Here is a 27,980-nt window from a genome sequence, read left to right as displayed (position 1 = left end):
AATCTCAACGAAATGGGTCAACGACGCCTTAAACTGGGACAATGTTAAGTTACTGTTACATAATTCCGGTTATAAAACTGCGAGTCAGTTTCATGTGAGAGAAAACCCCGCCTGATCCAGGGCTTAGATTTTCGCAGCTCTCTTAGCGCTAAGATAGTCGTAAGTTAATGTTAATGTATGGGACTTACGACTATCTTAGTGCAAAAGAGAGCTTCGAAAATCTAGGCCCAGGTCTTAGGCCCTGGGTCCCACACCCACACCCACACACACACACACACACACACACACACACACACACACACACACACACACACACACACACACACACACACACCTCTCTCTCTCTCTCTCTCTCTCTCTTTAGGGCCACACTCTGACACACACACACCACACACACACACACGTAATGAGCGAGTCCTCAGCACAGGCATAAGCATAGGGTTTCACACTAGTGAGTGAGTTATGTTGTATGTCGATTATAGCAATATTCCAGCAATATCCTCGGGGCACACCAGAAATGGGCTTCACACATTGTACCTATGTGGGGAATCAAACCCGGACCTTCGGCGTGACGAGCGAACGCTTTAACCACGAGGCTACCCCACCGTCCCGGTATCCACTAAATCTCCCCGGAGAGTTGAGTGTTTGAGCTTCCTTGCCTGTCTCACTTCAAGTGCCGGATCAGTCACCTCTTACAAATCTTGAGGAGATACATTCCAGAATTTCTATCGTTATTTTTTCAGCGATACCCGTCCTCGAGAATCCGGGGTGAAGAAAGACCCAACGTTTGTTTGCTGTTTTACGCCGCAATATTCCATCTATATGGCGTCGGTCTGTAAATAATGGGCTCTGAGCCAGACATCATGGGCATTGATCTACGCAACTGGGATAAAATGACATGCATCAACCAAGTCCGCAAGTCTGTCGGACCTCCGTTATATCCGTCAGTTCGTTATTAGCGTGTTCGTAATATAAGTAGTATACTGTATATCCACCAGGTGAGTCCGCAAGTCGGACCTGTTAATGATAACAATGTCTATACTGTATATCCAGATACTTAATGATTAGGCAATGGGCTAACGATGTGTGCGGGAAATGGGAACGAACGGTGTAGTGCAGCCTGCTTTAATAAGTCAGTTACGACAACTACTAATCAACATCTATCTTCCAAAATCGAAGTTGGTTGGTTTGTTGTTCAAATAATATTCCTGCTATATGCCGGCGGCTGTAAATTTTCGAGTCTGGACCAGACAATCCAGCGATCAACAGCATGAGCATCGATCTGCGCAACTAGGATAAAATGACACGTTTGTCAACCCGGTGAGGTGAAGTGAGGTGAAATTGGGTTTAACGTCGTGCTTGAGAATATTTCGCTCATATGACGACGTGCATGCGTGTGTATGTGTATGCGCGGCTGCTTGTACTAGCCCAGACTGAAGCTGTTTTATAGTGCTAGCCCACTGAGATACCATGCCGCAGTGAAGCATGAATACCCCACTCAGACACATTATACTGACTCCGAGCCGACCACGGAGGCAGTCCTTGTCAACCCAGATCCTCACGGGTCAGATCAATAGTATAAGCTAACAACTAATGAGTGTGAGTATTGTTTTACGGCGCTTATAGCATTCTTTCAGAAATAGCACGGCTATAGTCTATGAGGACTGTATTCACGAGGAGAACCGAAACCGGACTATCAGCATGTCAAGCGAATACATAACCATAGGCTACCCACCGCCACACGGACCGAGGATACTGTGAGTCAGATGTTTCATTGACAATGTCACCCAACCTTGACAGTATTGATAGTTGTACATAATTTATCTGACACAAATTAAATGTTTATAGGACATAATGACACTGTCCCTTGATTTAAAGGGGCGGTGGGATAGCCTAGTGGTTAAAGAGTCCGCTCGTCACGCCGAAGGCCCGGGTTTGATTCCTCACATGGGTACAATGTGTGAAGCCCATTTCTGGTGTCCCCCGCCGTGATATTGCTTGAATATTGTTAAAGGCGGCGTAATACCATACTTACTCACTCTTAATTTAAAACCCTACGTGATAGTTAACGAAAAAACCGGCGGGACCAATGTGGCTTTATTTAACGCTTAAGTTACGTCTCTGGGGGATTCAGCGTTACGGGACAGTGTGGCGCCACTAACGAGCAACGTCACTATCTCAATACATACAAATAGCTGACAGTTCTTCAGTCAGTACTTCCCTAAATCATACTCCACTATGTTCTTTGTACGTAACAAATCACGAAGATAAAGAGCCTGAACTATTCGTTACAAATAGTCCCAACATATGAACCACATTTATACAAGCGTCGTATTCAAGTTCGACTGTTATGGTAATATGCTTACATATGTCGTCCTAATACACTTCAACTGGGGCCTAGTCATATTGTAAGAGTTTTCTTAGCACATTTCGTTGACTTTCCTATTCTACAATGCTTTGTATGTCCTTGTACAAATATTTCGGCATTTTTCTGTGTCTTCATTGTCCCGCCGAGCCAGGCGTTACCAGCTCTATGACACGCCTATCTAACACATTTAATCAGTGAGTGAATAGCATTACAAAATTCTGAATGAGTTAAATTTGTTGTGATCGTTCAAAATAAAATCGGAAAACTATTCATGCAGATATATGTAAGTTTTCGATACGGAACGTTCTCGTTTGTGCTGTCAGGTGGAGGCGTTCACTTTCGATACAGAGTAATAAGCTGTAGACAGACAGGTAGAGTACTTATTTTCCTACTATATTGTTTGTAATGACAAAGAATGAATATTGTTCTTACTATTGATATTAGATGTGGAATGAGGGTTAATGTCACGTTCAAGCATGTATCGTTTCCTGTACTAGTCGACCGCCTCCGTGGTGTAGTGATTAGAGCGTCCGTCCGGAGAGTGGAAGGTCGCGGGTTCGATCCCAGACCGCGCCATACCAAAAGACGTTAAAATATGGTACTTGTTGGTCCCTGCCTGGCGCTCGGCATTAATGGGTACAACAAGGACTGGTCGGCTCGGTGTCAGTATAATGTGTCTGAGTGGGGTATTCGTGCTTCACTGCGGCGTGGTATCTCAGTGGGTTAGCACTATAAAACCAGCTTAAGTCTGGGCTAGTACAAGCAGGCGCACATACACACGCATGCACGTCGTCATATGAGCGAAATATTCTCAAGCACGACGTATAACCCAATTTCACCTCACCTCACCTCACCTCCTGTACTAGTCTGGACTAAAGCCCGTTTCCATTGCTAGCTCGCTGAGAAACCATGCCTCAGTTTAACATGGATACCCCACTCACACACAGTAAACTGACTGCGAGCCGACCAATCGTTCATTACAACCCCCACACCCCCTTGAAACAAAGTGCGCTGCATATAACAACAAGTAACATCTTTTGATGTCATTTTGTATGTATGTGAGTGAGCTGGATTTAGCTCAGCTTTCGGCAATATTCCATAAAATATCACGGCGGGGGGACACCAGAAATGTTCTTCTTTTACATTGTACCTGTTTGGGGAATCGAACCAGGGTTTCGGCGTGGCAGGGCAACACCAGTTCTCTTTTTGGTATGACGCAGTCGGGGATCAAGCCGTCGTCCTACCGCACTCCGGAAAGACACTCTATCCACTAAACCACGGAGATATCCTTTGACTCCTATACGGAATGGCTACTTTATCCTGTAACTTGAGTTTCTATTTAAATTCCGAGAACACTGCTTGGTTGGAAACCAGTCCACACGGACAAACAGATTTGACTAAATGTGGCTGATGCATGTCGTTTGGGTTGGTTTAAATAGGTTGCACTGTACACTGTATTCGCAGGGTGTTTCAATCCACCATTTTGATGGAATACACACCCACATTTATATACGTTCTGAGAATCTATTTATGTGTGGTAAATACTCGCTGGTATGACGATAGATTTTTCAGTTTTTCATTGAAGTTAAATGTTTCCGTTACGCCAATGACGCCATCTCAAGTTTGCCTAGACACGTCTCGCCTCACGCTCAAAGCTGGTAACTTTATAGCTCCGGTCCTGTCTCGACAAAACACGAACCCATATATAACGACACAGTTGGCAACAGAACTTGTCAGGAAAATAACTCAGCCATAAAATTAATTACCCTCCAAGTACCTCCTGTCAGAAAACATGTAAAAAAATGACGGTTTATACCCCTTGCTGTTCCACACCGCGTTGAGATAGTATTTTTTGCAAGGTAGTGCAGTTTGCATATACTTCTGAACGTAAATTATAATCAGCTTTTGTCAAAGGTAATGGTTGTCATGTAAGAGTCCTGTCTAACGGTATGTACAACTTCAAACACAATAGCTATTACGTTTAAGTTAGAATAGCTGTTACTTTAAGTTAGATAAAGTGCGCGCATACAGGAGCACTGTCAGTATCAATGCTTTTACAAGGTGTACAGACGTGTGAGTATTTACACTATATCAGTGCTTGTGACTGTGTAATCAGCTTTGTAACAATTGCTTCTAGTTTGGGACCTGTGAAGATCCGGGTTAGAATTGGTCTTCAGCAACCCATGCTTGTAAGAGGTGACTAACGGGCTCGCTGACTTGGTTGACACAAATCAACTAACTTCTAGTTTTGAAGATAAAAGTGACCACACGTTGACAATAATTGTCGTAACTGACTTATTAAAAGGGGCTGCATTACACCGTTGGGTGCCCGTTTCCAATCTGTCTCTAGACATATTCATTATTGCATAATCATTCAATACCTGGTGGATATACAGTATACTACCATTATAACTGTTGTTTGTGACCAGTCCATTTACTGTACATTTGTCGAAATTGTATAACGAACTATGGTGAGGTGAGGTGAGGTGAGGTGAGGTGAAATTGGGTTTTACGTCGTACTTGAGAATATTTCGCTCATATGACGACGTGCATGCGAGTGTATGTGTATGTGCGGCTGCTGGTACTAGCCCAGACTTATGCTGGTTATAGTGCTAGCCCACTGAGATACCATGCCGCAGTGAAGCATGAATACCCCACTCAGACACATTATACTGACTCCGAGCCGACCAGTCCTTGTTGTACCCATAACGAACTATGGCATTAACTAAAATGAGTATTCCCTTTACGTTCTCTATTGCTATTGTGGTAAACTTTAGTTAACTGAATGAGTGAGTTGGGTTTAACCCCGCTTTGAGAAGTTTCCCAGTTATATGATGCCGTGTCAGCTAAACGTGGGAGGAAAGCCCTGATGCAGGTTCAACATTATAACACTGTGGTCCAACACACGTGGGCGGGTTATTGTGCTGGCAAACCTAGAAGTGAGTTTAGAGTGAGTTTAGTTTTACGCCGCACTCAGCATAGTTCGTTATTTCGTGCACTTCGACTAAAATGTACAGCAAATAGCCAGAACTAAAACAGTTCGTTATAACCGATAGTTCGTTATAACCGATAGTTCGTTATAAGCGTGTCCTCCTTAAGGTGCATTTCAGTATAAACTCATTTCAGACAGGAAAGAAATTTCTGTGCTGTCCTGATTAGCAGCGTGAAGCCACAATCTGACACGCTGTGATACAACTGATCTACAGTCTGAACTCTCACTCACTCACTCAATACAGCCTACCATGCATTGACAGAACCCCAAGCCTCAACAGCGTCATTGTGCTATTGAGTGTCCAAAACACTGACAGGTATTTGCCACTCCGTGATAACAGGTTTTCTTCAAATGGGAACTGAGTGAATATGCAGGTAGAATGCAAGCCATGCTCCAACATATGCATAACTGGAAGCAGATATACAGTATCGTTTCGTTTTGAAACGACCCCCTTCAAACATGTGTCTGACAAGTTTACTCGCAGTATACGGGTCGGAATACTTATTCAGGACCTAAGTAGACACGTTGCATGATCTAGCTCTAAGACGCATACCGACCGATCCTTCCACATATAAACTCTATATACTTGAAAATTGAATGGCCAGATCACAAGTAATGAAAACATTACTGGGCTGAAACAAAGCACCAAATCGCTCCAAACATAAGGTCTAAAACACAGCTTTGATATCCATATGCGTCTTTTTCTAATTTTTTTTAAAATTCACAATGCGACGATTTGCTTTGAGAAAAGTTTTTGTTTGGGTTAACCAAAATTGGGCGTACAATTTGATATCCAGGACTATCCCTATGAGAATGACGACTGTTGCCAATTTGTTTTATGTGATAGTAACGTGTACGACTGAGACTAATGAATTCATCTGCAAACTAGAAAACTCATCCTGCGTGAGACTCGCGCATTTTACCTCAATGTCACGCACTCACGCATTACCTCTCAAAGCTGACGCGTTATTGAAAAGTTTTAAACAATATTTTTTGGAAAAACGTAACATACTATTTTACTAAATTAGAGAACATTGTTGTGGAACAGAATTGTCCGGATTGTGAGAAAATTATGAAATATTTTGTCATTTTTTGTTTTTAAGTTTGTTTTTTGTCTTATAAACTAGCGCCAAATGACATAAAAATAATCTTTAAATACCTACAACCCCTCACCAGGGCGTCGCCAAGGACCTGTCCGGGAGCTGCGCCCCCTGGCTCCCAGCTTCTCACTCATTTGAACTCTCGGGTTGACAGCTATGATTCAGTTCCACTATGGAATCATCGAACTGCTGGTAGAGATAACCTACTGGTGAACAGAGTGCAATCTGAAGGCAGTTATCTGTCTCGTATCGACCTGCATGTTTGATTTGCCCTTTATATTCTCCAATACTCATTAAGAACCAAACCGTCAGACTTAAGCCTGGCTTGAGACATTCAGGTGAATCGAGAGCAACGACCCCCCTTGTACTTTCTTTGTAGTTTATCCGCCCAGATGGAACTGTCACTCATATCAAAATGACGAGTAGCTCAGAAAATGTCACGTATGCACAGTAATCAAATCAAATCGACAAAACCATAATCATACCAAATCTCTACTGTGAGCAGCCCCCGGTATGATTCCAACAATGTCATTAGCATAAATCTATGAATCTCTATCGGATGGCGTATCACCTCAGTTCAATGTATTCTTGACGTGGGCCCGGGTAAATCTGTAAGGTGACAGGGTAAGAAGAATTATAATTGTAAGTATGATTTCAAAATGTTTAAAGGTTTAAAGTGTGTCAATGAAATTCTATTTTGTATCATAGCAAGCTGAATCAAGGATAGTACTTCAACACCAGCCACTGTAATCTGGACATTGGTCATTTAAACTTGTAACATAGCGAGCGCGTAGGTATGATTTTAGGCCGCTATCACCAATATTCCAGCAATATCACCAGAAATGGGCTTCACATATTGCACCCACGCGGGGACTCGAATTTCTGCGTGACATGTGGACGCTTTACCCTCTATCCTACCCCACCTCCCTTTACTTGGAAGAATATGGCTATGACAGAGTAAAGGACAAGGGCAATACTTTCCTAAGAAGTAAATTGTTGATTTCAGTACTTTCAATACTTTCAATGCAGCACGACATGTCAGCCACAAGTCATATCGACTGGACAATTCAATTTCAAGACAGGTCGATGTAATCGTAACACAGGACTTTGTAATGTTAAACGACACATTCAAGGTACAATTTGTACACTGTACTTATTGGAGCCATTCACTGTTGGTCTGTGTTCAGCCTGTCATTGGCTGTGGGGCAGCGTTATCGTATTTCAAAATAAAGGGAGGGAACTCTTTCCATAGTCGTAAGTACATTGCACGATTCAGACTATGTCATGAGCAGGCGTGAGCAAGCGAGTTAAAATTTTAACCATAACGTCAGTGGCAGATCCAGAGTGGGTGGGTGGGTGGGGGGGGGTTCACCCCCACCCCCACCCTGAAAGTGACTAAAGACCACATTGAAGTTAATGTTTTGCAATGGCGGAGCCAAGGTGGGGTTTGAAAATTTCTGGATCCGCCTATGATCGTGACCATGAAAGCTACATGAACCACTATAAAAAGTGGAGACAGTGTTCGAGCAAAGGTCAGCAGTTGTTCATCAGAAAGAAAACCACGGGAACAAATTGTTCTAGTCAAAACAGGACATCAAGCATTTTTGTCAGTGGAAATGTCAAACTGTTATTTGGAAAAGTCTTCCACATGTCTACCATAACGAAGTCTTCATGTCAGGCCTTGAATGAAGGCGGCGTGGGTTTCTAGTCTATTCTTCGTACTCGACTACCAGGCAATACGACGTTAATATTACTACCTATGAAAAGTTTAGACTCACTTAAAGCATTCACTATATGTTATGTATATATATATATGGTTACATCGAAGATGAATTTCTCCACTAACTTGGGGGAACCAACTGCAAACTTATGCAGATGAACTGCACGAGGAAAATGCATCAAATCACTGAAAAGCATGCGCAAATATCGTGCATGTGAACAGCTGCGTTTTGGTGTAATTTTTTTTTAAGAATTCGCTATTTTTCACTGATTTTTAACATTTATTGAACTCATGACAATAATCCTTTCAACGTGGCGAATTTCTTTTACAAAACATCAGTTCATCTGTAAACAGTACCTTTAAACAGTATGGAATATTTTGCAAAATTCAGTTTAGAACAGTTGACTGAAGTAAGTGGCTAGTGAGTCTAAACTTTTGATGGGTTGGATGAGTTATAACCCCCACACACACACTCCTCCCCTCCGGTGCAGCGTTCCCAAAGAACTCTTTTATCATTCACTATCCGTGTTGTGTCCAAGCCATCTTCACTTAGCGAGACTAAATCCTTAACTTGGCAATCATTCCAACTTTCGTACCTCCCTGAAGAAACATTTATCTCCATGCCAACCTCCCCCATCGACCCAAATCTTTAACCATACTCCATACCAACACTGGTCTTCGTACCCCTAGAACCCTTACACCTTCGCCACTGTTTCATGGTAAAACTCCATGACAACCACCCATCTAACCTACTTTGAAGGGGATTTCTCCATCTTCCACCCTACACTGGTTCCCTGCGATGCCGGACCCACCATGATGCACCCCCGATCATCTCCTTCACAGACAACATAGCCCCAGGCTGAGCTAGCCCTCAAGGCCTACTCATCGATTGCGATTTAAAAGATAACAGGTGTTAACCTGGTGTCGAGTAGATCGAAAGGTGCCCCGACCCCCCGGGGTCGACCCTCGGCTAATTTATAACTCTCCGAGAGGGTAAGGAGATAACAAGCGACAGATGGAACATTCTCCGTGAGTCACAAGTAGTATCACATTACGTGTATATCACTTCGTACACTGTGATAGCATTGTTACTTTATGTCACCGGTGCCAATTTGAAACAGTAAACTATATTCCTCATTATTCCTTCATGAAATATTAGCTCCCATCATCACCATGGTTCGTATAACTTCTTTGCTTAATGCATCCTCTTAGGCAATTGTCTGTGTGACGGATGCCTCTCGTAGGACAGGACATGCCTGCCTATTTCACCAACACCTGGTGTCACTTATGTTCAGTGATCCATTCATGTAACTTTTCACATTTATTTTGCCTTTCACGCCCATTGTATTTCTTTCGTCAGATAGCCGAGACTAGTTATTCTCTGGCCTTGGCATATACAAGTAAGAAAATGTAACTGTGCTTCATTTAAGCGGTCTAATTGTGGTTTTGAAAATAACAAACATCATGAGCATCGACCCTTGCAATTGGATACAATGACATGTGCCAACCAAGTCCGTGAGCCTGACCAGCCGATCCCATCAGTCGCCTCTGACTGACTGACTGAGTGAGTTTGGTTTTACGCCGCTTTTAGCAATATTCCAGCAACATCACGGCGGGGGACACCAGGAATGGGCTTCACCAGTCGCCTCTGACGACAAGCATGGGTTGCTGAAGACCAATTCTAAACCAGATCTTCAAGGGTGGCCATCTGAGTACCGAAATGGTAAATATACTGCCTAAATAGCCACGTACGACCCCGTTCAAGGAGTCATTAACGAGACGTACTAGCCTACATTTTCACAAAGGGTAGAATGTACCGTGATCTCGAACGATATTGTATGGAAGTGAATTGCAATAAACAATGCTGGGTGAGGTCTTCCATAAGTTGTGCTACCACCAAATACCACTGTACTTCCACTGCGACCACCGTAGCGTTGACTGGGACTGACCTGTGAACAATACACTGTCTTGTCTTGTCGTCTGAACCTCAGACGCTGTCAGAACCAATCTCGGAGCATCCCCGCATGTTGAGCTCCCTCAACCGGAAGCGCATGGTTCCGCAAATGATTGCTCTCAACATAGGTAATGCTCGAGCTGTTAATGTGGCAGTTTGGTATCGATTCCACAGATGCACAAACCGAATATGGTTATATGCGACGTAATTTAAGAATAATTCATTTTATTGAACTTTACATAAAGCACGGTAACTTTATTACTCTGATATATTATATACTCCATCAGTAATGCCTGAGAGAATTCTGAATCGTGATCGATATTCATGCGTTTTTTTCCACGTGTACTTCCGTCCACACGTTTCACCTTTCATACTCGTCATCTGCTGTCGTTTTGTGTATTCCTTTTGTGCCATAACGTTTACAGTTACTGTTAATGAACAATTCGGTTACAGTTTAATTCACATCATATCCCAAAGCAATTTACCAGCACTGCAAACAGTGTACAATGTACACTTATTTCTGGAGGGAACCATTGGCTGGCCAAACAGTTCCATTACCGTCGTTCAACTAAGCCGACATAACCCTCGGGTTGTCGCCACTCAAAGACTTGCAATAGTCGTGGCTGGACCGCCAGAGAATGAAATCCCAATTCATGTTGGAACCAAGAGTAGATTCAAATTGGTTTCGACAAGTCAGAATGTATGATCTGGTCGATGTTTGATGACTGCATCATCGATCGTTGATTGTACTCTCAACAAAGCAGTCGTGATATATTTATCGGTAGAACAGCTAACTTAATTTAAATGGACCACGTGGCAATGGTGATATCATGAGACAAAACCTTTTCCACAGCCACTAAAAATATATACTCAAAACAACGGCAGTTGATTCTGTCTGTATCATAAGCATATTTTTTATGAGCCACTAGAAATAACTGTCCAAAACACCCTCAGTTGTACGATTCTGACTGTATCATAAGCATGTTTGTATGAATCGCTAATAGATCTTACCAGATTTTCGCGAAAAGGTTCGTGCTACGGGACATTTGTTATGTCCAGAAATACTTTCAAGAGAGTTATTCAATGATCAATTCAATCATCAGAAGTTTGAATAGAGCTGTTAAGGATTCTAAGTATATCATAATCAAGTGTTTACTATTAGCTAACAAATAGTGACGATACCAGATGTTCGCAAAAAGGTTTGAGTACTTTGGGCAGTGGCACTCATCACAAAGTCGTGTAAAGGTGTATGAAAAACAACCGGAAACAATGTGTCTTAATGTGTCTGGTGACATTAATTATTCTGACGCATATCAATCTACCAGTATATATATCCGTTATGTATACAGATGTTACTTTAACACACCACTAGACATACCACCTAGAAGATCCGGTTTGAAGAATTGGTCTTCAGCAACCTGTGCTTGTCGTAAGAGGCAACTAACGCAACGGTATCTGGTGGACAGACTCGCCGACTTGGTTAACACATGCCATCGTATCCCAATCGCGTAGATCGATGCTCATTTTGTTGATCACTGGATTGTCTGGCCCAGATTCGATTGTTTACAGACCTCAGCCATATAGCTGGAATATTGCTGAGTGCGGCGTTAAACAACAAACAAACAAATTTTACAAATGTAACTAGTTCGGCATTGTAATCATCAATATGTCAACGAGGTGAGGTGAAATTGGGTTTAACGTCGTGCTTGAGAATATTTCGCTCATATGACGACGTGCATGCCTGTGTTGTGTATGTGCGGCTGCTGGTACTAGCCCAGACTTAAACTGGTTTTATAGTGCTAGCCCACGGAGATACCATGCCGCAGTGAAGCATGAATACCCCTCAGACACATTATACTGACTCCGAGCCGACCAGTCCTTGTTGTACCCATTAATGCCGAGCGCCAGGCAGGGACCAACAAGTACCATATTTTAAGGTCTTTTGGTATGACGCGGTCGGGGATCGAACCCGCGACCTTCCGCTCTCCGGGCAGACGCTCTAACCACTACACCACGGAGGCGGTCAATATGCCAACGAAATGGTACATGACCCCCCTGCATGTAATTATCCAACATGTCCAAGAAAGATGCAGATGCAAGACGATATAGGTTGGATTAGTGGTGGGGTAATTTCCGGTGAAAACAGGTGATGTCAGCTGCAGCGACCCATCAATCAGTGTGAATTATTTATTCTGATGAATTAATTATTTTTGTCAGTCTCCTCACAAAAAGTTCACGACGCTGACTGATTATCTCCAGTCACGTTTCCTAACATTGAAAAGGGCACCTGTTTCCTTAAGGTAGGTTATTTGAACACCTTTAATGGTGATAGGTTTCTGTGGAAGACAGCGTTGTCTTTATCATATCAAATGTCTGTCGGTATTATCGTTCTGTGACACATTAATCATTTTACGCTGGCATTTGACAAGACGACTTGGTGTGAATCCAGATACGAGTGCAGGTGGTTGTATAATTTACGATGTTGATTGATACAATATTTTGATTATTTTAGTATGAGGTTTTTGAACACAACTTTACAGTTAAACATGTAAAGTGGGGAAGAGGGATGCGTGTGTGCGTGTGCATCAGGCATGTGCGTGTGCATCAGGCATGTGGGTGTGCATGTGGGGAATGGTAAGAGTGCGTGTGTTCACTTTTATAACTAAATCCCCACTTCGTCAGGAATCAGTTACTGACTTCATAAACAATACAACACATAAGACCTTCTCATGGCAAAATTAAGTGAGCGAATCAAACGCGTTCAGTCTCAAGAATTATTTCAGTTATATGGGTGGAATGCCTTCAGTCGTCACTTCATAAAATTCATAATAAGTGAGTGAGTATGGTTTTATGCCGCCTTTAGCAATATTCCAGCAATATCACGGCGGGGGACACCAGGAATGAGCTTAACACATTGTACCCATGTGGGGAATCGAACAGCGTGACGAGCGAATGCTTTAACCACTAGGCTACCTCACCGTCCCTTTATTAGAAGTAACAGCGCCGTCATTTACGACACACAGCAGCACCCTTGAGTTTGTTTCCTAATGTGTCAACACAATGTCTGTGTCCTAATATTTGACAATACTCGATTGCCAAACCTAAGGTATTCACTGTGCTACCGGAATCGCATATTCGTGGGTTCGATTCCCAGATCCTACGGATTATGATTCTTGGTTTGTCAGCACCATGGATGTCATCAAAGTGGTAAACGTTTAAGACTTAAATAACTTGGGATTTTCCTCACCTACACACTGTCATAACTTGAAAACTGCCCAAAGCGCAGCTAAACCAAACTAACTAACTCCCAACATTACTCACTTTCTGTTTATATATCTACACATGAGAAAACAGTCTCAATTTGTTGTTAAGGTGTCCAGTGTAATTACTAAATCCGTTTTACCTTTCTTGAAACGAAAATATCCTTCTGTTCTCTTCACACTACGTTGAGTATTCTTCATACCTTAAAATGCAAGTCGGTACAATCAAAAAGCAAACTAATACACCTGATCCGAAATCGGAATCAATAAAGCCATGTATTTCGTAAATGCAGCAAATGGCAACAATGGGCGCGCGGTCAATAAATATCATTGATATCTTTCATATGTCGCCAACCTACGAACACAAATCAAAGACTAATATCGATTAGCTGCAGGTCTAATCCGGAAGACACGACTTGTGTTGAGTGGAATGGGAAGGGAAGGGGGGGATAAAGGAATGTCCGTCTCATTCACATGCGTTTTAATAAACTCGTGACAACGACTACCGCAGATGAATAGAACTGTTTACTGTAGGTACGGGGGTTATGGAGTCCGACTTATACAGATGCTGTTGTTGTTTTTGTTGTTTACGTGCACTGGTAAATACCCTGTCGGCGTTTGAGTGTTCAAAAAGGTCTTACTATGTGTAGATCTACGGAGCATGGGGGAGAGGCCGGAATGGGCGGATCGGGAACTATCTGGTATGGATAACTCGACATGTGACACGGACAATGAATACTGGTAAGTTACTTTTTTCGAATTGATATTTCAGTTTAAATCAGACCCTGCTAAAGGTATCAGCTGTTAGAGTGAGTGAGTATGGTTTTACTCCGCTTTTAGCAATATTCCAGCAATATCAAGGCGGGGGACACCGGAAATGGGCTTCACACATTGTACCCATGTGGGGAATTGAACCCGGGTGTTCGGCGTGACGAGCGAACGCTTTAACCACTAGGCTACCCCACCGCCCCCTCAGCTGTTAGATGTGATTTAAGTAGGCCTTACAGGTATCCAGACATGGAACATCTGTACTTTGGGAGGGATCCAGTGTGATGTCCGGGAACCACTGGACCAAAGCCCGTGACACCGAATATCAGTCTTGGGAAACTCATTTGAGTCACTAAGTGTTTAAACCGACAGATATCTGAAACAACCTAATCGTATAAGCTCTATACTCAGATGTTTTTTTCACTCCTTACAGTCATACATGCCCAAAAGAGGTCTTACATGTTTCAAATGATCTAGAATGATTCAGTTTCACATGGTCTCAAATGTTTTAGTTTAATATTGTCTCAAATGTTTTAGTTTCACATGGTCTCAAATGTTTTAGTTTCATATTGTCTCAAATGTTTTAGTTTCACATGGTCTCAAATGTTTTAGTTTCATATGGTCTCAAATGTTTTAGTTTCACATGGTCTCAAATGTTTTAGTTTCATATGGTCTCAAATGTTTCAGTTTCAAACAGTCTTACATGTTTCAGAGATACTTACCATTCGATGTCCCGACCATTAGCAGTTTTTGATGTGGCGGTTTTTTGTTTCTGATTCCATGACCCAGTTTGACTCCCTTATGATTATAGGTACTAGACTGCGGAACAATCTCCATTCAAGGCTGTGTGATTCTGTATTATTGTCTCACCAGGTCTACATGTGTCTGTACAATAAATAACGTCATACAATGTACTTTTGCTACTCCTGTGGAGTTGTGAGAGAAAGAAATCAATATTCTTTATAAGTATGTACACAATGATAGACTGAAGAATAAGTAACGTTAGAACATCTCATTCACCGTTGAAGTATCATAGTTTTGCTGATTTTGGAAGAAAAGTATAAGATCAATTTTGATCAGAATTAGTGATAATATTCCATATTAATAATTCCTAAATACGTAAAATAACCTCATGATATAAGATCCTATCTCTGAGATCATCAAAAGGACATGGTGCTCTGAATCAGTGCCCTGTGAACAACCAATACATCGTTGTTCCGGTGGTTCCAGTCAATTATAACGTCCCGTATATGTTAGTATCTAGTCGAAATGGCGTTATAATACATCTGAATATATACCGTGCTCTACGACGTGATTAAGCTTCCTATCTGAACATATATTCCCCTCCGATAGCAGCTGAAGTTTTATTTCTGCCGGTCCCACGTGTCGCAGTCTCTGTATCAATTGCTTCCAGTATTCTTTGAATATGTGGCGCGGCATTATTCCAACATCATCTACAGTTACCAGACTGTTCCATAAAACATTAGTGTCCATGACTCCTACTGAATTCATCTGTTATGACAAATCTAAAATGTCAGTTCTTACATCCGCTATTTGACAGGGACATTTATAAACGCTGTTATTAAGTCTATTGATAGCTATACCTTTTAGACGTTAATCTCTTTGATTGAACCCACGAGCACAGTTGTGGTGCTGACAAACCCAGAATCATAATCTGGAGTCGAACCCACAACTATAGAATTCTAACTGCACAGAAAATAGTATTGGGTGTGTGAGTTTATTTTTACGCTGCTTTTAACAATATTCCAGCAATATCACGGCGGGGACACCAGACACCAGGAATGGGCGTCACAACAAATAGCACTCGACTTTGGCCGTTGTGTTTTTTCATGATATTCATTACTGTATGAATCGCTTCACTTATACGATAGTTACACAACATGCAAAATAGACATAAACATAAACTATACTACTCACACTTTGCTAAGGATCACAAAAAATCACAACTTGACTTAAACGTAGATTCATAATTTGAAATTGTATCAATTTAAAACTGGATAAATAATAATATGGTAACCCCTCTTTAGGCAAACAGTCACTTTAACCTTATGCAGTTGATACATGAGTAACCATCAAAATGATTTTCATGGCACCAATCAACCATTTTGCAAATCATGGAACGAGTCATTGACAAGTACACAACACCTGTTAGTAGCAGGTATGGGATCCACAAGATGCAGTGACATACTGAAAACTAGGATCCATGCTTACAATAAGCATAGATATTTAAACCAAATTTGACCCCACATCATAGTTTTCTGTTGAATCCATGATTTGATCCTTAGCAAAGTGTGAATAGTATATTAATTTTGATTACCTTTTAGTATTTAGTATGTACGCTGCAAGCAAGTGTGGACATTATATACATTTATACATATATTTTTTAATTTATTTTTATTAATGTACATATATATACACACATATTTTATATGTATAAATATCTACATGTATGTATATGTGTGTGAGAATACCCCACACACGCACTCACCCACACGCGCGTTAAGCGCCAAATACATGTTTTTGTTATTCGTTGTCTCGGGATATTACCATCCTTTGTGTGTTGCACCGAGTGTACATGTAGCTTAGCATATCTGTCGTTCACTTTAGTTATCTGCCATTTAGATCCCACTTTAATGTCCTTCACAATTAACTACCCCCAAAGATAAAATTACGCTCGCTGAGTACTAGTCAAACCACAGAAAAGTACTTCGGTATAAGACCCGCCAGAATCTCGTACCTGCAAATCATCTATGCCTATCTGTCATATTTGTACAGGTTAATAAACCCACGTTACACCCACCAGTCAAGCTCAAGTGGTGTTGCATGCTGTTCAATCACCAGAATATGAGTTTGTGATCGTCGTAATACCGGTAATACCGAGCTACCCAACTCAATAAATAAACTATCACTAGCTGGAGATTGAAATGCAGAAGGATTATATACCTTCTAAGCTTTGAATTGTCCATGCCCCTTTTACTTCCTATTGAAAATATCGCACACATTTCGGTTTGCATTGATAGGAATCTTTTTGTGGAGCTTCTGTTGATACACTACTATAGAAGATAAGTGTTCAGGTAAACGAAGTACTCTCCTTGTTATGTACACAGGTAAATTGATATCACGTCATAGTTACCAGAAAAGAACCCTAGTAAGTACACGGGCAGTAGGGTCGTGTGAACGTACATGAGTGAGTGAGTGAGTATGGTTTTACGCCGCTTCTAGCAATATTCCAGTAACATCACGGCGGGGGACACCAGAAATGGGCTTCACATATTGTACCCATGTGGGGAATCAAACCCGGGTGTTCGGCGTGACGAGCCAACGCTTTAACCACTAGGATACAAAAACAAAGAAGTAATTCATATATTTAAATGCTTGTACCACAAGTTCCCGGTTCGGGTTTTTTTAGGGTAAACATGTGGAAGACGTTTCCACATTACATTTGACCCACTCGTGACCAAAATGATGCCCTACTTTGAAATGCGCCATATGTTCACGTGTATTTGTAGGTGAACATTTGACTTGCCCTTGCATGTGTTTATGACTGTTGCCACCATTGATTTCGGATACGATTACCTCTTTGCGACCACCTTGTATAATCATTTGGTTCTGTTGCATTAACATCTGTTTATGATATAGTCGGACTCGTATGAGGATGTAGTATTTTTATTGTAATGGTGTATTAAAAGATCAGAGAAAATGTTACAGTACTGGAGTCTTCTCCATTAAAAAAAATCATTCAAACAAACAAAATGTAACAATTAGAGTCATTGTTAAAAATAGTGAGGAAAAATCACCAGGAAACAAGAATGGAATGTTTTACTTTGCAAACAGGGACCGTTTCCAGTGTAAGCGCAGGAAAGTAAGTAACATTACCAGGCATAGTCAAGTGAGTGAGTATTGTTATATGATGTCAGTAACAGCATGTAAGAGTTGAGACAATAGGTCTTTCAAAGGATCGTTAATACATGCATAAAGCTTTTAAGGTAGTTTACGTGTACAAAAGTTCAAATTAGTTGACTGTTTCATCACAGAAGCCTAGTATAAATAATCGATTACAGACTACCACTGGTCGATATCATGAAAACAAAATCAAACCATTTGGGTACAGTGAGGTGTGTGACAATGTTAGGTACAGCTATGGGTACAGAGGAACGTTGGTAACCAGGAACCAGCAAACCGGAAATGTTGATATAAAACGGCAGCACCAGATATAATAATAATAATAATAAGTCCATTTGTATAGCGCCCTATATCCAATCACCAAGTGGTTGCTCATGGCGCTAACTATATACATATTTACAATAGGAGTTCATTTAGAAGTCATAGTGCTTCTTGAACAGGAAAGTTTTTAGGTTAGACTGGAAGCTGGCTATTGAGGGGGATTCTTTGAGAGACACGTGCAGATTGTTCCAGAGGATAGCTGACAAGTAGGAAAAACGTCGGTGTCCAGATATCAACTAGTCTCGGTTATCACACCGAAATAGAGTGAGTGAGTTTAGTTTTACGCCGCTTTGGCAATATTCCAGCAATATCACGACGGGGGGAACCAGAAATGAACTTCACACATTGTACCCATGTGGTGAATCGAACCCGCTTCTTCGGCGTGACGAGCGAGCACTTTAACCACTAGGCTACACATGCGCCCCCGAAATAGATTGGACGTGAACGGCAAAATAATACGAATGGGTCGCTACCCAACCGCCCTCTGAATGAACGCCTTAACACACAGTTGTTCATAGATACAGGATATACCTTTCAGCTAAACGACGTGGAGGAGCGTGTTACTTCGTCTCTATCTTAGCGTCCACTCCAAATATTGACCTACTGGTTAGGGGGCAGTGTTTAGACACATCTTCAGGCCTGACAGGCGTGACAAGTCGCTTAGCTTCTCATGTAGCTCCCTCTAGACGTTCATCCAGTTAGTTAGTCAGACATTAATAAAGGAACTCCTAACATGTACTGTTTTATCTGCTGTCTTTAACCATATGATGTACAGAGACGTCAAGAGAACACTGATGACCAAATATCAATTGAAAAAACTGCTGAACATCACGGATCGCAACTTTCAAATGCTGGATGACGATCTTTAATATGGTTCCGTTGAAATTGGGGATAACGTCTCCTCCTTGCCCGAACTAATGCTGTGTCAGCCCAATTAGATATCATGCCGCATTTTCAACATAAATACCCCACTCAGACACAGTACACTGACCCAGAACCGGCCAATCCATTTAATGCCGAGTGACAGGCAGGGTAATAAGAATCACCATATAAAACAAATGTACTTGGCATGAGACGGACTGGCATCGAAACACGAACCTTCCGCTCACGGGACAGACACTCTCTCTACTATACCACAGATTGGTACATTGGCTATTGGTTCGGGATGAAATGATTGTTTAGGCTTGTAACATTACTGATAGGCTTGTGATGTTTTATCTGCTACGTTTAATACAAGGCTGTAAGACTGACTGACTGACTGAGTTTAGCTTTACGCCGCTTTTAGCAATATTCCAGCAATATCACGGCGGGGGACACCGGAAATGGGCTTCACACATTGTACCCATGTGGGGAATCGAACCCGGGTCTTCGGCGTGACGAGCCAACGCTTTAACCACTAGGCTACCCCACCGCCCTCAAGGCTGTAAGACACTAAATATCAAACGTTTAGGCTCATCACATTAAAGTACTACAGAGCTACAGATAACTTTTTGAGTCATGAGTTATGAACTCGCTTGTGCTCATCTTAATTGGGTATCTTAATTTTCCTTTGAGTAACCAAATAAATTTTACCCACCTCACTCAAACTCAAATGGGTATTTTGTCATTTTCCATTACTTGTAAAAATATAATATAGTTTAAATGTTATTTATACTGGATCTGTTATATGAGAAACAATAAGAAAAGACTGCAAGTTGACTGGTTCATGTGTTGAAATAGAACCTCTCAATATACTTTAGTTATTTTATCTATGCACCACACAAGCTAAGATTTGACATTTTTGTGTGTACGCATGGAAGATCAAATATATTGAGAATTTACAAAAATTCAAGTGTACTTGTACGCAACAAACTTGATAAGAATTGAGGTTTCACATAACTATTTGCGTAATTTACGCAGATACGCAGCTTATCTGTACCTCTGAAGTACCCTGACATATTGGCCCAAATTTAATTTTCCTCACGCTCATTCCAATCTTCTAGCTTCATTTGTATGTGCACTTAATACTTTGTGCGCAAAACAAACTGCCTCTCAACAAATAATCAGTTTAAATAGAGGTAGTCACCACGCTCCCATTTCATCGAACGGCTGTTATGTCTTTGGGTAGCGAGATATATGTTAATACCAGAGAATAACCAGTGATCACCCAATGAAATAGATTCCACTGGCTCGGATGGATCTCTGAAAATGAGTGAGGACACCAGGTGTTCGCGAAAAGGGTGTAATCACACGTACAAGGCTCACTGGAATGAAGTATTTGTTCTCGGATATATGTTCGCTGATATCGGTCACGTATTAGGCCACGTGTAACTTTATATCTTCTGCCTTTTCGTACGAGTCGAGGGCTACCTTTAGGCGGATTCACTGTTGTGATACGTGTCAATGAAATGTAAATACTATGTTTATCATACTTACTTTGACAAATTCTTCTTCGGAAAGTAATTTGAATTGAAATCAGTTATTCACACAGGAGAGTGATTTTCTAACCAGTTAAAGGAGCGAACAAAGCTTTCTGACTTGACTGCTGGAGTTTCCGCACCCCAACAGCATGCATATGGGGCATTGACACCCCGCTGGTTTGCCTGGCCCAGACTCTATTATCTACTGAGTCTTGATACAGGCAGAATATCGTTATCTGACAACCAACACACTCACAACTGTAAAAAAAACAACCCCTAAAAACAAGACCGAGCAAATGTGACAGCGACAGGCCCCACATTATGGATTCATTATAATCTGAAGTGACACCATGTCGTGTGTAAAGGTGAAGGTCAAGTAATTTGTGGATCCGCGTTATTTTTCATATCCACTGCAGTATCGAAACAAGGGCATGCACAGGTGTCTGCAGTGGTACTTGAAGGGAGGCTTTCACCCCAAGGTATGTAAAATATTGATCATGTCACCAATCCCACATTTATTAAAAACGTAACTATGAGACCTGACGTCAAACTCGATCGGCTAAGCACGAGTTAATTTGATCAAGGACCAATGGAGACGTACTCAAACACAACAAACAAGTCTAGTACCTGTTCGGAAACAATTTCCCCTCAAACGTTATTGCGTGAGAGCCATTGATGTCGTCTGCTCGGTTTAACAGGCGCTGAGGGAGGCGTGTTGGAGAATAGACACATCGGGGGGAACAAAACCCACATTAAACACACATACTCGTGTTTACAATTGACTGTTTCCGTTGTTCTGTGAAGTGGTTACCCGCAGCCACCAGCGGGTCAGGATAGCTCACCTTTGCGAGGGCAGGATACGCTAACCCTTGCGTGAACACCTGATTTAATCACAATTTGAAATTGATTCATAAACACATACTCACGATACAGTGGGAATCGTAATATGGACTCTGCTTTTAGAAGAGATTTCTTACGAGTGTGGGAAAGGTTTATGTCCTTTTTATTTACAGTAGGGTGTAAGACAACATGAAACAATAGGTCTGGTCGCCTCAGACCAGAAAACTTCATATGCGTGGTGAATTAACCCAGTTCGGTTCAGTGTGGGCTCAGTGGGCCTGTGGATGGACTGCAGATTAACTAGCTTAATGGATATGACATTTCCCTGTCTGATGTCTGATTTATCAGCTTGGAGAATCAACCTTATACTTGTTGACAACACTTGGAGTTTGAGGAAGCTGGGTTGGCTGAAGCGAAGTTATCTGTTGACAGTAGGTACATGGTATAATAATCACAAGGACAGGACTTGCTTATGACTTTGAACAATTTTTATTCTTTCATTAGGACTTGTCAGTATAAGAATAGTACAGCTTTATCATTCTGAATCTGTAATTTCTGAATGGTGTTTTAGCGAATGTGATTGATCGTGATTACTGTATATCAGATTCGCGTTCTCAAAGCTAAATTCAATCTTTTTGAAAGATAGCATTGTTTCTTTTATCGAGAATGTGGCGTTATGGAGTACATGCATAAGCATTAGGTAGGTTTGGGCTTTAGAATTTAAGATGTTCGTTCCACAAAGTGCTTTGAAATTTCCGTTGTACGATTGAAGACACACACCCTGACGTGACAAGTCTCTGTAACGAGCCAACAGACACAAAGCAAGAGTCCACGATTCATATTAATCATGGAAAACATGCATGTGCAACAACGACACTGTATTTACAGATTTGCATTTGAAAGGACATTCATTATCCACTTCTTTTACCCACGGGCACAGTGATACCACAGAATAAATTGAGGCACGGATTGGATTCGGGAGGTTTCAAAAGTCGTCTGCCACCTTTCCTGTGACAACTGTCATACATAATTACAAACTGACCGCCGATCAAACAAGATCAACCGGGTAATGATTGTACCCGGGTCAAACAGACTAACACGCAATACTTGGATCAACCCGTGATCAATATAACTTATCCAGTAGATATTGTGGTCTGCTTAGCACGTGCTCTGACGCCTGTTCACTGTCGTGTCGTCTGCTTGTTATCATGGAGGCGACATTCTACCAGTATCGTGACCGCAATTCATGGTGGATTTCTGATCAGTAAATCTTCGTATCAAGCTTAGGACCTTGAATTAGGGACTAGAGAGTTATCTGAATATTTATTTGACCCCCAGGACAGGCGAGCGAGGAACACTATGGGGGTAAGTTAACTTTAACATTACTTTCCAGTCACATTTAATGAAACGCAAAATCTTTACTGTAGTTAGACGGACTGACTGACTGAATTTGGTTTTACGCCGCTTTTAGCAATTGCTGTAGTTAGAGACTTAAGTAAAGGTTTTATACATTATTCGAGATACGTTAAACAATACCCGATATCTATGATAGAGAGATTAACTGTAGTTGTATGAATACATAGGATATTTTTTATTTATTGGCGGTGCTATATGTCTATGATATGCCACATAAAACTGATGGCTTCATTTCTACTTAAATGACAGATTATTGAGCTTGAACGCTTTTGGAAATATTTTTGTAAAATTGAGACGACACACCAAATGACTGCACGCATCGGATCAATGAAGAATCGAACCTGGGCCTTTGGCGTGAAGGTGTAATATGCGCACCTACCGAGTAATTCCCATTGTTCTCGATGCCTTAGATTTGGTACCTCCCAATATCTTAACCGACATAGGGAGAGCACCCGGTTATACCGCAAGGAGTGAGTGAGTGAGTGAGTGAGTATGGTTTTACGCCGCTTTTAGCAATATTCCAGCAATATCACGGCGGGGGACACCAGAAATGGGCTTCACACATTGTACCCATATGGGGAATTGAACCCGGGCCTTCAGCGTGACGAGCGAACGCTTTAACCACTAGGCTACCCCATCGCCCCTTTACTGCAAGGAACAAAATCCTTTTGACACTTTCGGTAATTCAGACAGCCTCAGTATTGGGGAGTCTATACATTTCTCCGAAACGTTCTTGGTGGGTTTGACCTAGGCTGCGCTTCCTGGGAGAAATCCCATCTGGTGGCTGGACTGCATGTTACAGGGGCCAGCGTGATGTGATAATCCTGACTGTGTAAGGATCCCTCAAACCTCTTTGTCGCATTTATCGTCATCTGTAAAATTATAATTTGGTTAACTGTAAAGAAAGATCTACAGATATTGAACAGTAAGACCGATCGGACCTAGTCTTCGGTGTCACGAACGCTGAAACCACTGGGCTAACCCACTGGGCTGTTGGTAATATTAATTAATTAATTAATTAATTAATCGAAAACCAGTGATAATAAGAAGTCATTGAGTGAACCGTCTATGTAGCGTTATTACATATGACAGTACTGTGAAATCAACTACCATCCACAGAAAAGCCCGGTACACACGAATTACCTATCTTAAGTATATTTACATACGTTCTACGGGAGCACACAGGGAGATATACAATATATATCCCTTTTGATATGTTATTGCCTCAACTACTCTGGAGTCCTCTCCACGTCAAGTTGTATTTTCATCCAAATCTGGGTCGTTTGTTAAGGGGAATACTCACCAGGTAATACAATGGCTGCTTTAAACATTGTAAAACCTTCCACTGTTACAAAGACAGCGTAGTCATAAATACAAGATCGCTGCAAATTTAAGTTGGAAGGTGACTTAAGTGAAGTGCGTTTGATTTCGAGGGACCACTATGGGCTGTCTATATGCATTAAAGGCATACGTATATTGAAAATGCTGTTAGTGATTTGCTGAGTGAGTAGTTTTACGCCGCATATTTTCCAATGTCAAAGAGGTGAAGACCAGAGTGAGTGAGTGAGTGAGTGAGTTTGGTTTTACGCCGCTTTTAGCAATATTCCAGCAATATCACGGTGGGGGGCACCAGAAATGGGCTTAACACATTGTACCCATGTGGGGAATCGAACCCGGGTCTTCGGCATGACGAGCGAACGCCTTAACCACTAGGTTACCCCCACCGCCCCGTGAACACCAAAAATGGGCTTGACACATTTTACCTGAGTGGGGAATCGATTCCGGGTCTACGGCATGAGAAACTAACGCTTTAGGCACTAGGCTACCCCACCTTATATTGAAGTCGAATCTTGAAGAGAACAATATATTCATACAATGTATTATTGCATTAAGTGCGGTAAAAAACATACGGCTTTACAAAAATGTAGGATTGTGCACTCCCCTTTCTTGACTTATGCTGCCGTGCTTTTTAGATGAAAAATTGTCTTGCCTTTGCATGTGTTTGTGAAGGGTGTCACCAGTGGAGCAGGGCATGCTCACCTATATACTATATGGTGTTAATTCATAAACAAAACACCCGTGAAGATCCGGGTTAGAATTGGTCTTCAGTAACCCATGCTTGTCGTAAGAGGCGACTAACGGGATCGGGTGTTCAGGCTCGCTGACTTGGTTGGCACGTGTCATCGTATCCCAATTGAGTAGATCGATGCTCATGCTGTTGATCACTTTATTGTCTGGTCCAGACATGATTATTTACAGACCGCCGCCATTATAGCTGGAATATTGCTGAGTGCGGCGAAAAACTAAACTCTCTCACACACTCGGTGTAGTCGGAATATTAACCATGGACTCTTTGCTCTGAGACTTCTTAAGGTTATGGAAAAGGATTTGTGGCTGGTTAAAAGGTAAGCAACATTTGCCATGATCAAGTTGTAATTTTATCAGGGAAGAATAGAACTGTAGAATGTTCCATTTCTAGCAAATTCTGCTTTCATACGAGAGGATTAATCCTACTAAATATGAATCAATTTACGCTTTCTCATAAGTATAGGCTAATTGAAGGAAGGTTCATGCTTACTTTCTGACAGAAGTATTAATATTTGTCAGATATAACGATTGATCTTAAGTACGTTACTGTTGTTTAAAAACGATAATTTTAATTATTATTTAAATGAAACAGATAGATTCGCCAGGACAATAGGTGTCGCACGAGAAGTGAGTTACTGTTGTATTATATAACAGTAATTACAACAGCAGATACCGAATACCTTTTAGCGACCACATTATACCATTACTCTTTGATATTGATTAATAATAACAAACTCATAATAAAGTCGGGATTGTATGATCCATTTTTGTGTGTTTCTTCTGAACATGGAAGGGTTTTGTCACTTTTATTGAAACTACCGGTACAAGAAGTATCACTTCGTTTTTCTCTGAGTGGCCTTTTAGAAGTTGGAAAGTAAACAATTGAAATCTTTATGGATAATGACGTGATATTAACAATCTTTATGGAGAACAACTTATTTTATTTAGTGAGCGACGTCTCGATACAGATTCTTGTACCGTTGTCAAGCAGGACAAGTAATATTTTAATATCCGTATATTCCATTATTATCTTCTCGGCTGCAGTATATCTCTCCCATGCAGCATGTCTCGAATCTGGTTTAATACCTGCCCCAATGCAGCGCCATATATAAATAAGGGAACTATGTTATGTGTAACATTCCGCCTTCAGCGTGGATCACATGTGTGTCTGAATAAACATACCGCGAGAGCAAAGTACATTTTTTCACTTACCAATATCTAGATCTCCTGATCCATAAATCCACAAACACAACTTTTACTTCAAAGGTTTCTGCATATTGACCTAAATTAATATATTAAACTCTGCGTTGTAATAAAAAAACGTATTTTTCATATCATCTGTATTAAGGTTATGACATTTACAAAATCATAGGTGTTTGTCGACACAGAGGGTATCGGCCTTTAGGCTATTTCTTTTATATGTCAAACAGTACATGTTAAACTATTAAACATCTGAAAGAAATTTAAGCAACTCTGACTAAATGTTCCATACACAGCAGTTTTTGTTAAAAAAATCGTTTCATGTATTTATTCCCTACAAATATATATATTTTTTTACAAACTGACATTTTCATGTTGAAATTCAGAAACAGAAGGGGCGGTGGGGTAGCCTAGTGGTTAAAGCGTTTGTTCGTTACGCCTTAGGGCCGGGTTCGAATCTCCACATGGGTACAATGTGTTTAAAAGTCTATTTCTGGTGTTTCTGTTGATGGGATATTGCTAAATACGCCATAAAACCACACTGTCTCACTCAGAAACAGAAAACGTTGATCAAATTTCATGCTTTGTGACCGATCTCTGGAAAGGCCTCTCTAAGTCTCTAGGTGACAGTGATATCAGGAACTATGTTTTGTCTTTCATAAATTTACCTACACCTGTTAGTGTTCACCTTGGAAACGAATTATGTTTTTGTCACTGCCTCGAGACATACATATTTAACTGAAAGTAGGAACGAAGAAATGTTCCATACCCTTTGTTCCCGAGTTTTCAGTTTCAGGCAAACAACTGACTTGCCTTTGCAAGTGTTTGTGATGAAACCAGGGGCAGGATACACAACGTAAACACCTGACAATGTCACTATTTGACAGTGATTCATAAACACGTGCTCATGATATTTTCGAAATAGTATCATGGTCAATACATATTCACGACAGATTTTCCTTAGGAACTTCTAAGTATCAATTAGTCTAATAAAATATATGGCAAAAATCCTATGCCTGTATTCTTAACAATTGTGTGTTTGAAGGAGGTTATATAACTCAGGTATATTTTAGAACGCATCTCTATATCTCAAGTACACATCGGCAATAACTGCCCTCTATATTAGCATAGCATTGTGGGAGTGAGTGAGTGAGTGAGTGAGTGAGTTTGGTTTTACCTCACCTTTAGCAATATTCCAGCAATATTCCAGCAATATCACGACGGGGAACACCAGAAATTGGTTTCACATATTGTACCCATGTAGAGAATCGAACCCGGGTCTTCGGCGTGACGAACGAACGCTTTAACCACTAGGCTACCCCTAGCATTGCCGAATAAATAGAATTCTCTATCCGAATTCGTGTATGTTAGTTGTACATAGTGTATTATTTCTGTCAAATTCACTAGTGCCATTTTAATTCAAGTAAAAGAAGCACCAGAAAGAGATTATCAGCCTAACCTGTTTATTAAAACACTAAGTTGTCGTTATTGATTCTCCGTCTACAGCCTGGTAACCGAGCCATGTGACACCTGTAGACAGTGGGAGTGCACCTTCTATCTATGTCCCTTACATCCCAGTATCAGGGGAATGGCATGTCGTTTTGTTGTCACGGTAGATATAAACGTACGT

General features: G+C 41.2%; 1 protein-coding gene and 1 long non-coding RNA gene across 2 annotated transcripts in view; one reads left to right on the top strand and one right to left on the bottom strand.

Moving 5' to 3' along the window:
• LOC124275439 overlaps nucleotides 1–13,597 on the bottom strand; it is a 38,465-nt gene extending 24,868 nt beyond the window's left edge. Inside the window, exon 1 of the long non-coding RNA XR_006898295.1 lies at nucleotides 13,538–13,597. This is a non-coding gene — a long non-coding RNA (uncharacterized LOC124275439). The remainder of the gene's footprint in view (nucleotides 1–13,537) is intronic.
• A 7,630-nt stretch (nucleotides 13,598–21,227) lies between these two features.
• Nucleotides 21,228–27,980, top strand: part of LOC124288336 (leucine-rich repeat-containing protein 74B-like) — a 54,375-nt gene continuing 47,622 nt past the window's right edge. The window contains exon 1 of the mRNA XM_046724880.1: nucleotides 21,228–21,285. The gene's annotated coding sequence lies outside the window, so the exon portion shown is untranslated. The remainder of the gene's footprint in view (nucleotides 21,286–27,980) is intronic.

This window comes from Haliotis rubra, unplaced genomic scaffold (genome assembly GCF_003918875.1).
Source record: "Haliotis rubra isolate DU_JTF1 unplaced genomic scaffold, ASM391887v1 Scf1, whole genome shotgun sequence".
Taxonomy (NCBI): domain Eukaryota; kingdom Metazoa; phylum Mollusca; class Gastropoda; order Lepetellida; family Haliotidae; genus Haliotis; species Haliotis rubra.
This window is presented reverse-complemented; position numbering and strand designations above follow the sequence as displayed.